Source organism: Lactuca saligna, chromosome 6 (assembly GCF_052625555.1).
Source record: "Lactuca saligna cultivar CGN05327 chromosome 6, ASM5262555v1, whole genome shotgun sequence".
NCBI classification, from domain to species: domain Eukaryota; kingdom Viridiplantae; phylum Streptophyta; class Magnoliopsida; order Asterales; family Asteraceae; genus Lactuca; species Lactuca saligna.
In genome coordinates, this window is record NC_136422.1 from 78,866,846 (window position 1) to 78,879,263 (window position 12,418).

General features: G+C 40.0%; 1 pseudogene; it reads left to right on the forward strand.

The window, feature by feature from the left end:
* Positions 1 to 8,405: 8,405 nt before the first annotated feature.
* On the forward strand, positions 8,406 to 8,720 carry LOC145002744 (putative mitochondrial protein AtMg00820 pseudogene; annotated as a pseudogene).
* Positions 8,721 to 12,418: the final 3,698 nt, after the last annotated feature.

Genomic DNA, 12,418 nt, shown 5'->3' on the forward strand with positions numbered 1-12,418 from the left:
TTCGACCCAACGTCATTGTCTCATGTTTAACTCCTTCTGGTCGAAGATGTGTTGGAGGCTCTTGTGGTCTGTAAAGATAGTGCACTTGGTACCATATAGGTAGTGTCTCCAGATTTTAAGAGCGAAGACCACCGCCCCAAGTTCTAAGTCATGAGTGGTGTTGTTGACCTCATGCGTTTTTAGTTGTCGTGAGGTATATGCAATAACTTTTCCCCTCTGCATTAGCACACAACCCAGCCGTTGCTTCGAAGCGTCGCAATACACCACAAAATCTTAGGTCCCCTCCGAGAGAAAGGATGGGTGCACTGCAAAGGGCCTGTTTCAAGGTCTGAAACGCAGCATCTTGCTTTTCTCCCCAGTGGTAGGTCACACCTTTCTGGGTTAAAGCGGTAAGAGGCTTTGCGATGCTGGAGAAATTCTGAATGAACCTTCGATAATAATCAGCAAGACCTAGAAATTGGCGAATTTCTGTTGGTGTAGTTGGTGCAGACCAGTTTTTGATAGCCTTGATTTTTGATGGATCCACGTGGATTCCTTCCTTGCTGACCACGTGACCGAGGAAGTCCACCTTTCTAATCCAAAACTCACATTTTGAGAATTTTGCATACAGTCTCTCAGTCCATAACGTCTCTAAGACTTGCCTCAGATGTTGACTATGCTCTTTTTTATTCTTTGAATAAATGAGTATGTCATTTATGAATACTATTACAAACTTATCCAATAATGGACGACATACCTGATTCATTAGATCCATGAATACGACCGGGGCATTGGTTAGTCCGAACAACATCACTACGAACTCGTAATGTCCGTATCTCGTTCGGAAGGCCGTCTTGGGAACATCACTCTCCAGGACTCGCAGCTGGTGATATCTCGATCTCAGATCGATCTTGGAGAAGTAGTTGGCTCCTTGGAGTTGGTCAAATAAGTCGTCGATTCGGGGTAGGGGGTATCGGTTCTTGATGGTAAGTTTGTTGAGTCCTCGGTAGTCGATGCACATTCTAAATGATCCATCCTTCTTTTTCACGAACAACACGGGTGCTCCCCATGGCGAGAAGCTCGGCCTGATGAATCCTTTTCCAAGTAGCTCATTCTGTTGGCTGGATAGCTCTTGCATCTCTGCCGGGACTAATCGATAGGGTGCTTTGGCTACTGGGGTAGCTCTGGGAACCAGATCGATTCTGAAGTCGACTAGTCTCGCGGGAGGTATTCCCGGAAGGTCCTCGGAAAAAATGTCGGGAAAATCGCATACATCGGACACATTCTTGACGTCCTGGACTTCGCGTTTCACATCTACAACATGTGCCAAAAACGCGTGAGACTCCTTGCGTAGGCATTTCTGAGCTTGGATACTTGAGATGATACGAAGAGTGGTACTAGGTTTGTCTCCCAAGACAATGAAAGTTTCGCCGGTTGGCAGATTAAGGCGAACGGCCTTATCGTAGCATAAAATGTCCGCATGATGAGAACTCAGCCAATCCATGCCAACGATGACATCGAAACTCTTAATCGAGACTGACATGAGGCTGATTGAAAAGGGATTATCGTTTAAAGTTAGGGTGCAGTTTAAGTATATCTCCTTAGTGCCTTCGGTTTTCCCGTTGGCCATTTCTACTATGAATGGTTCACTTAATGATTGTGGTATTGATTTTAGCAGGCCTTTAAAGTCGTGACTCACAAAACTCCTTTCCGCTCCACTATCAAACAAAATGCATGCATACGAGTTATCTAGAAGAAACGTACCCGTAACAACAGTGGGGTCCGCAATGGCTTCATCTTGTCCCATTGCAAAAACTCGGCCTCTTCCGCCGGTATTCCGGTTGTTTGTCTTTGGATATTCCCTGCGGTAGTGCCCCGTGTCTCCGCACTCAAAGCAGGCACGGCTTACTCCGGCATTAGCAATGGGAGCAGATGGCTGGGTTGGCTCTTTGCAATAGCGGGCTATATGTCCCTTCTTATTGCACCTGGTGCATTGAAGATCATGGCATGGACCGTGGTGGTGGAATTTGCTTTGGTTGCACGTAGGAAGTTTCCCATTATATGAGCTTGTGGGGGCAGGGTTGGCAGGTATTGTCATAGCGTGGGTTGCTACTACTTGTTGTTTCTTGGGGTTCTCCTGGAGAGTTTGTCCCCTCCTCTTGTTCCAAGGCCTACTCTGGCCCTGAGTCTCCTTAGATGGATTTGCGGTTGCTGCAATGGTACCCTGTTTTACTCCGTGGTCGATGAGTCGCTGAGCCAAGCGTTTAGCGTTGTTGTAGGTAATAGGGTTGGAAGCTAGGACATGCCCTTGAATCTGGGGTGACAACCCCCAAATGTACCTTTCAACCTTCTTTGATTCTGGGTTGACCATGGTAGGGCACAATGCAGCGAGTTCGTTGAACCTAGCTGTGTAGGCGACTAGGTCAGACCCAATCATTTTCAGATTCTAGAGGTCCTGCTCAAGCTTTTGCACATCGCCTCTTGGGCAGTATTCTTCCAGTAGTAGAACCTTAAGATCCTCCCAACTCATGGCGTTGGCGACAGTGAGCGTCACCGAATTCACATGGCTTTTCCACCAAGTGAGGGCTCGATCTATGAAGGTGCAAGCAGTGAATTTAACCTTGCTTGCTTCTTGGCATGGGCAGATCTCAAAAACTGTTTTGGTCTTTTCGAACCATTGCATTAGCGCAATGACTCCTCCAATTCCATTAAAAGTTTTTGGATTAGCGTTAGAGAACTCCTTGTAAGTACATTCTCTTACTTGACCACAACCAGTTCCATGATTTGAATGATTCGTGCTGCTACCTGCCCCTCCATTTCCATTGGAGTTTATTTGTGAGAGGGCTGCAGTTATTGCTGCTGTGATAGCAGCTTGGACCGTGGCCAGATCATACGTTGATGGTAGGGGTGGTGCCGTGCCCGGTCTGGGCCTTAGGTTTGGACGAGGAGGCATCGTGCTGCCAAAAGAAAATGAAAGATTTATAAGTTTTGGTAGTTTAGAGTTGAAAGATATTGAGTTAATTTTTAATAGATCTAAGAAATTAGGTTTTGAGCTTGAAAATAAAGTTTGAATAGATGTACTTATGAATTGAATGAACTACACATAATTAACAACAAGAAAGGGATATGCCCTTCTATATATTAAATATATAGTTGTGTTACAGCGGGGTCTTAGACAAAAGTTTTTGACCTTGCTAAAGGTCTCCGATACAGAAAATAAAAAAAATAATACTTTTATCCGAAGTCCTAATTTATAACAAAAATTGAGAGTCGGGCAAGTACTACTTGCGGTGTGGTTTGCGCTTGGAGCTCGACTCCGTGTCGGACTGCTTTGACTCCATGAGGCGCCTATCAAACGCAGCTTGTTGTTCCCTCAGTTCTGCGAAGGCTGCATTTGCTTGTTCTTGAAATGCTTCGGCGTGAAGGTGGATGTCGTTCTGCAACATCTCCAGGCGGTTGATGTCGGCCGTGTGGATTTGTACTTCCACGTTGACCTCTCGGATTCGGTTGGCTTGCACTCCGGATTGATAGCATTGGTTGGCGAGTTTTCCAACCAAGACCGAAAGTGCTCGGTCTGCTGATCCCCCGCCTCTGACATCATAGAAGTCTCGGCACATGTCGTAGGGAGGGCGTAAGCGTTGTTGTTGGCTCCAATGATGGAGGTGACTTCCCCACACAGGAGTGGGTCCTTGGAAGTTCCTCACGTGGACGGGAGGTTGTGGGATTGGTGGATTGATAATTTCTGGCTCAGAATCTATGCCAGAGTCATCTCCTTCCTCCAACTCTATAGGCTCTTCGTCTTCTTCAGGATCTTCTTCGATCCATCCTCCATTACCTTGGTTGGCGTAGTATGGGTCATTGGGGTGATGGAATCCTACCATTTAGTCTATACGAGAATAGGGTTAAGAATTTACTATAAGCTAGAGCACATGAAACTTACTCTTAAGTTTAATGGTTGATGACAACACAGAAACTCCCTTAGTATTATGTAATGATGTGCTTTTGGTAAGTTTTAAATTTGTTGTCCATTGCAGACACTCCCTGGCATACGTTGGTTCTCGGATAAATATAGTTGATCAGGCTATATTCGTCCCAGTTCCGATTACATGTCCAAAGGCGTACCTGTACAACACAACTTATTTATAATACTTATAGAGTTATTCGATATGAAACTGTTATTAGTATGAAATGAGTGCATGCTTACCTTAAAACTAAATAAGTTTAACTTCAAAAGTATGACTTTTCTCAGAGTGTTTTTGCCCAGTGGAGTTTATAGTTGTATACCAAAAAGGAATGGTTTTGATATACTTAATTCCCTATAAACAAAGCTCCGATACCAATCTGCCACACCCCCAAACCAGAACGGCGGAAACGTTCGGGGGTGGAGGACATCATATTAAGTATCATAACAGTTCATAGAAAGGAAAGTACACACCACCATACATATATAAAGGGTTTTAAAAATGTTTACATAATTGTATTCATTACATGTTCAAAAGATAAATACATAAACATCTTTCAAAAAGAAGTAATTAACGCCAGCGCGTCAATCCCAAAAGTTGATTTCCAAACCTGCTTAGCGGTTCCCTGAGAATACAAGTTATTTCAAAGAGAAAGTGTCAACAATTAAGTTGGTGAGTTCATGAGTAGTGTTTTGAGAAAATGTACGCCATTCGAAAGTTCGTGTATATTTTCCAGAAAACCGCAGTATTTCAAAATGTAAAGAGTTATGATTTGCTGTGTTGTAAATGAATGTATTAGATCCAGAAAATCCCTTATTTTCCCTAATGGTTGAGATATGAATTGTTGTGTTTTCCAAGAAAATCCCTTATTTTCTTATAAAAGTAGGAAATGCATATGAATGTTCGTATTATAAGTTGTAAATAATTGCACCAGGAAAATCCCTTATTTGCCTATTGTTTGTTTGGTTTGTATACAGGAAAAACCCTTATTTTCCTAACATAACTGGCAGTCTCTAAGACCGAAAATCGCAAGCAAACGACATTCTTAAAAGTTGTGTCATAGTTTTATATAATAAATCTATTCGAAGAGCGCATTTGTTAGATGAAGAACAGTTTTAATAGCTACTCGTTCATAAAAGCATAATACCATAATAATTGTATATCCGATGAGTATTATAACCAAACTAAACATAATATTCCTGTAACGACGTTCTTCAGGTGTCGCAGCGTTACGACAACTGTCACCCCAAAGGACGGACTGTAGCTAACAGTCGGGGCGCGAGATCATGACTTCCCGTATAGATTTATACACATTTGATACGTTCTCCGAACGGTAGACTCTGGTTATAGACAAGACTTGTAGCATTACTTTCTAATAAAGAAAAGTAACTTTTGAAGATATACACGTCTCATGGATTCTCAACTAAGTCTGTATTAAAGTGATAGTTTTGTATGCAATGTTTATCCTTTTTCACAATGTTTGACAAAGCAAAATCATAAGTTTTTTTAGAATGTATAAAACGACTTAACAATGAAAGGTACTTTGAAATCCGTATATACTTTGTATAATGTCTAATGCACGCAAAGTATGACAAGAGTTTTCCATAATAGTAATGAGTTCCAAGTGATTTATTCGATAAAACAAGTGAAGTGAAACTTTATAAAATACATGATAATAACTGTATGTTTACTTGTATTCCCCCCCTAAAAGAGTATAAAAGCATTTAAAATGTATTTAAAGTGTGTTTGAAAGGGGTATGAACTCACTTGATTGATTGAAGAAGGTGTGACAAAAATCGAGCAGGACTTTGGCTTGAAAAGGCGGATTTTCTCGGGATTTCTCGGAAGTAAAATTGACCTTCGGGACTTGCACAAAATGACCAGGGCTTCGGGGTAGTGCGAGCACGGAAAACGAGGCAAAACTCAAGAAAAGTGAGAGAGAATGAGCAATTTTTCTGGGAACCCTCGCATCCTTTTTATAGGAGGCTGGAACCGCCTCGGTACGCGGGGTATACCCGTACGTCACACATGACTGAGTCCTCGATTGCCTCGGACTTCGGATGGGATGGGGGGGGGGGTAGGCTCGCATAGGGTCGACGTGGACGATCCGAGGCCAAGGCCTTGAATACGCTAGGCGTACTCGTGTACGCGGGGCGTACTTGTGTGACTCAGACTTCGGATAATACCGAAGTTTTGAATAAAAATATATATTAATTATTTATCAAACTTCAAAAATTCATATCTCCTTCATACGAACTCCGTTTTCGACATTCTTTATATCCACGCGTAGGTGAGACTAAGATCTACAACTTTCGTTTAGATTCCGTCGGCAAATTCCGAAATTATTTTGATTATTTATTTATTAAAATGATGTGGTTAAGGAATTTCTTTAAAAATTCGTAACTTTTTCATAAGATGTCCGATTTGAGCGTTCTTTTTATGCACGTTTGTAGTTTAATGATATCTATGACTTTCATTTAGACACCTAAGGTCAAAAAGTGTTTTATTGAAACTTTGCGTTTTTACGTAACTTCGTATCGCCGGTTTTTGTCGGAAAACTTAGAATGGTCGTAACTTCTTCGTCATAACTCGGATTTTTGTGTTATTTATATATTTGGAAACCTTAAGACGATATTTACTACATAGCGTACTCCAAACAGAGATTTTGAATACTTCATTTTTCGATGATATTCTAATCCCTTTTTCAAAGAGGTTACAAGACTTGATCTTTGATGACCTGAAATGACGGGTTGTTACAGTACCGGACTAAAAGTATCATTCGATGATGAAGCGTCAAAAATTATCGAAAGGCAATACAAAAGAGTATTGTTAAATTCTGAACGAAAAGGAGAAATGTACCACCTAAATCTTAGTCCAATTAAAGGAACACCAGCTATTTGCCTGCTGTCCAAGGCGAATTTTGACGAAAGCTGGTTATGGCACCGACACCTATCGCACCTAAACTTTAAAGATATTAATAAGTTGGTGCTTGGTGATCATGTTTGAGGTCTTCCAGTTCTGAAGTTTGATAAGGAACACCTATGTGTAGCATGCGAGATGGGTAAACAAAGCCGAATGATCCATCCTACACGTATCAATACCGAGATCGTTGAAGCTTTCGAACCTCTACATATTGACTTATGTGGACCTTCGGCTATTGAAAGCATTGGTGGCAACAAGTTCATTCTTGTTATAGTAGACTATTTTTCACGCTTCACCTGGGTATTCTTTCTTAAACAGAAGTCAGAGGTGACTCCCAAGATGAAAGCTTTCGTCATGCAAGTTGAACTTCAACTGCGAAAGGTGGTGAGGAACATTCGAAGCGATAATGGGCTTGAATTCAATAATAATGAGTTCGAAGACTTTCTGGCCGAAAAGGGAACTTCTCACAACTTCTCAGCTCCCTATACCCCACAACAGAATGGAATTGTTGAAAGACGAAACCATTCGATGTGTGAGACAGCCTGATCTATGTGCAACTTCGCTTCACTCGCATTATATTTCTAGGTTGATGTTGTTGCTACTACATGCTATACTCAGAACCGATCCTTACTTAACAAGCGATTCTCCATCACTCCGTATGAAATTATGAACAACAGGAAGCCCAATGTTAAGTTTTTCCACGTGTTGGGTTCTAGATGCTTCATTTTTAACTCCAAAGAGAACCGAAATAAATTGGATGCCAAGGCTAACGAGGGAATCTTTCTTGGCTTTTCACTTACTTCAAAGGCTTACAGGGTTTCGAATAAACACTTCAAACAGATTAAAGAAACCTACTAAGTAACATTTGATGACAACTACATGAAGAAAGTTCAAACAAACAAGAATATCACGGGGAAAATATTTCCAGAAAAGGCTGTTCTACGAACCAGAAAAGGCCATACTCTTAGAGGCGAAAGCAGTAGACAACAAAATCGACCATCTGAAGAAGATCATCGATGATGCTTCAAAATATATGGAAAAAGATCCTCCTAAAGCAGCTGAAAGTTAACCCACAACAGATCCTCCAAACAATAACTCAATGTTTGAGGGGGAGGGTCCAACTGTCACCAACACAACCGAACTGCCAATCTAAGGGGAGCATCCAACTCCAACACATGATGGTCCAGTCAAAGGAGAGAACCCAACTCCAACTATAAGAGAGCATCCCACTCCAACCGAGGGAGAGACTCCTGAACCTGACATGGGATACGCTTCTCCATTTGAGAGGGAGAATGCAAATACAAATGACTAAGATGATCAATCAGAATTTGAAGAAGAGATTAATGTAGAGTTGCATCCTGTTTATGACCTGAACTACCCTCCTCTAAAAAAATAGACTACGGATCATCCCAAAACACAAATATGTGGTAAATGATCTGAGGGGGTTCTCACACGCTCTCAATTGAAATCGAAGAAAACTCCATTATTCTCACATGTTGAATTATGCATGTTTAATTATTTTATCTCTAAAATCGAACCAAAATGGTCAATACTGAACTTGATCATGCCGATTGGGTACAGGCAATGCAAGATGAACTCCATGAGTTTGAACGTAATCGAGTTTGGAGACTAATTCCCACACCAAAGGATGCTTCTGTGTTCGGTTTGAAATGGGTCTTCAGGAACGAGATGGATAAAGAGGGAAATGTCATTCAGAATAAAGCTTGGCTGGTGGTAAAGGGATATTACCAAGAAGAAGGAATAGACTATGAGGAGAGCTTCGCTCTTGTAGCAAGATTGGAATTGGTTCGAATCTTTCTATTATATGCTGCTCATAAAAACTTCGAAGTTTTTTAAATGGATGTGAAATGTGCCTTCCTAAATGGAGAACTAGAATAAACGGTGTATGTTGAGCAACCACCTGGGTTCATCAATTAAAAATATCCTAATGATTGCTATGTGTTGGATAAAGCTGTGTATGGACTGAAGCAAGCACCAAGGGCCTGGTATGAAACATTAACTCACTTTCTAAAAATGCCTAAATTCAAGCAAGTTTCGGTTGACCTAACCTTCTTTCGCAAGAAAGAAGGCGAACATCTAATGATAGTTTAGATTTATGTCGATGATATCATCTTCGGCTCCACGAATCCTAGCTTAACAGCTGAATTCAGGAAGCTGATGGAGAGTAAATTTGAAATGACCGCAATGGGTCCAATTAACTTTTTTCTTGGGTTGAATATAAGACAGGGACCAGAAGGTATTTTTTATTTACCAGGAGGCCTGCACGAAGAATCTATTGGCAAATTTTAGTATGACGGGAGACTCAAAGGTGAAGGTTCCCATGGCGTTTGGCACTAAGTTAACATCATCACTGGAAAAGCTTGCTGTTGATGTGACTCTCTATCATCGAATGATAGGGTCTCTCATGTATCTAGCTGCTAATAGACCGGACATTATGTTTTCTGTCTGTTATTGTGCCAGGTTTCAAGCTAATCCTAGAGAACCTCACATGGTGGCAGTGAAGAATATTTTCGCTATTTGAAGCGAACCTCGTCACTCGATCTCTGGTATCCAACAATGTCCGGGTTCTCTGTTCAAGTCTTTTCTGATGCTGATCTTGGTGGATGTGGTCTAGATAGAAAGACCACAACTGGAGGATGCTAGTTCCTTGATGGTAAACTTGTTCGTTGGCAGTCCAAGAAGCAAACTTGTGTGTCTCTCTCAACAGCCGAAGCTGAGTGCATAGCTGTTGCCTCATGTACCTCACAAGTAATCTGGATACAAGGTCAACTTAGAGATTATTGAATGAGTATGAAGAAGGTTCCTCTTTATTGTGACTCTGAAAGCGCGATAAGAATTTGTCACAATCCAGTGCATCACTCAAAGACAAAGCATATTTCACTAAGGTACCATTTCATCAAGGGCCATGTTGAAGATGGAAACGTGGAAGTCCATTTTGTTTGGTCCTCAGACCAACTTGCTGAATTCTTCTCTAAAGCCTTACCAGAAGCAAGCTTCAATAAAAGTTTGCAAGGTTTGGGAATGATGGAAGCAGAGTCGGTACCGAATCCTCAAAAGCCTTACCACAAGCAAGCTTCAATAAAATTTTGCATGGTTTGGGAATGATGGAAGCAGAGTCGGTACCGAATCCTCAAACCTCTCTCTGAAAAATTAGGCAAGCGAAATAGAGAGAACGCTCGATCTATTTTAGTTCTGGAAGTTTAGCGAACCGAAATGAACCGAACGCTCTGCTTATTTCGGAACCTTAATTTTTGGGAAACAAAATGAAATGATCGCTTGGTATATTTCGACTCCGGAATTTTAGGGAACCGAAATGAACTGAGCGCTCCGCTTATTTCGACTCCTTAATTTTGGGGACTAAAATGAACTATTCTCTCAGTTTATTTAGCTTCAAATTATTTAAGGTTTAAGTTCGTTTGTACCTTTTTGTATACTTTCTTTTTGAATCTTTGGTTGCTTTATTTTTTCGTTTTTCTTTATTTCTAATATGATCAAAATTATTTTTGCTCATTTCTGTTTTTATTGTTTTTAAGAAATTGCAAAAATCCAAATATATTTTTTTTAATTATTTTACTGATGTATTTATTTTTTTTTCAGAAAATTTGAAATTCGAAAAAGATTTTATGTTTTAGTTATCTCTTGTTATATTTTCTATTGTTTTGTTTTCTATTTTTCTTGTGTGTGGTTTGTTTGTCTATTCTTCTTTAATAGGTATTAAGTACATAGTTGCTATATGAACTCTGAGTTAATGATCTTAGATGCATAGACAACGTGATAAGTGAGACCCAACATCCACCACCAATTCTGAATTAACGGTGAATATTTATATTCAAGAACTCACTAGTTACCTAATGAAGTCTCTTTTATTTTCTTGCGTGAACTTTATGAAACTGTCTAACACTAAGACATTTCTTCCCAAAAAGATCCAGGTTAGTTTTTATTTTCGAGATTTCTATTATAAATCCTATTACTTCAAAAATATCCAACATACTTGTTCAATAGACCACATCGGTCTCACAAGTACTTCATCCAACGTTCGGTCTTATGTTAAGTATCGGAGTTCGGTTGATGATTAGCCACCCACTAGAGCCTATGTTTAAAAAGAAGCCTTTCAAAGTTTCTTAACAAACATTTGATCGTATTCTCACGGGAAACCACACCAGCACTTGAAGTCTCTCTTGACTTTGAAGGAAGAGATTCGTGCCCGAGATCCTCTGCTCTATGTCGTATTCAACATCACTCATATCCCATACAGTTATTGCTTTATTTCTTATACTTTGGCACCCTAACACACGAAAATCTTCATGATTTTCCAAAATTCTGGTACGTGACAATTATGAGTTGTTTTTACTTTCGGCTCTAACCATTAAACATATTCATGGAAGTGAAAGTGGTATTCTATACCGTGAATGAAAAATGGATCGGGTCGATTAAATGAATAAGAAGTTGAAACGCGTTTTTGGATAAGTTCAATAATGGGTGCATGAATTTGAAACGGTTCCTAAACCTTCGACGTATGACGTCTATATGGGGAAACCAGGATGTCAAATCCCGTTTTTCTAGGCGCTTTTTGTCACACCCCCAAACCAGAACGGCGGAAACGTTCGGGGGCGGATGACGTCATATTCAGTATCCTAACAGTTCATAGAAAGGAAAGTACACACCACCATATATATTAAAGTTTCCAAGATGTTTACATAATTGTATTCATTACATGTTCAAAAGATAAATACATAAACATCATTCAAAAGAAGTAATTAACGCCAGCGCGTTAATCCCAAAAGTTGATTCCCAAACCTACTTAGCAGTTCCCAAAGAATACAAGTTATTTCAAAGAAAAAGTGTCAACAATTAAGTTGGTGAGTTCATAAGTAGTTTAGAAAAATTGGATGCCATTCCAAAATGGGTGTATATTTCCAGAAAACGCAGCATTTCAAATGTAAAGAGTTGTGATTTGTTTTGTTGAAAGTGAATGTATTAAATCCAGAAAATCCCATATTTTCCCTAATGGTTGAGATACGAGTTGTTGTGTTTCCCAAGAAAAACCCTTATTTTCTTATAAAAGTATGAAATGCATATGAATGTTCGTGTTATAAGTTGTAAATAATTGCACCAGGAAAATCCCTTATTTTCCTAACATAAATGGCAGTCTCTAAGACCAAAACTTTGCAAGAAACCGACGTTCAAAAGTTGTGTCATAGTTTTATATAATAAAGCTATACGAAGATCGCATTTGTTAGATGAAGAATAGCTTTAATAGCTACTCGTTCATAAAAGCATAATACCATAATAATTGTATATCCGATGAGTTTTATAACCATACTAAACATAATATGTCTGTAACGACGTTCTTCAGGCGTCGCAGCGTTATGACAACTGTCACCCCAAAAGACGGACTGTAGCTAACAGTCAGGGCGTGGGATCATGACTTCCCGTATAAATCTATACACATTTGACACGTTCTCCGAACGGGAGACTCTGGTTATAGACAGGACTTGCAGCATTACTTTCTAATAAAGAAAAGTAACGTTTGA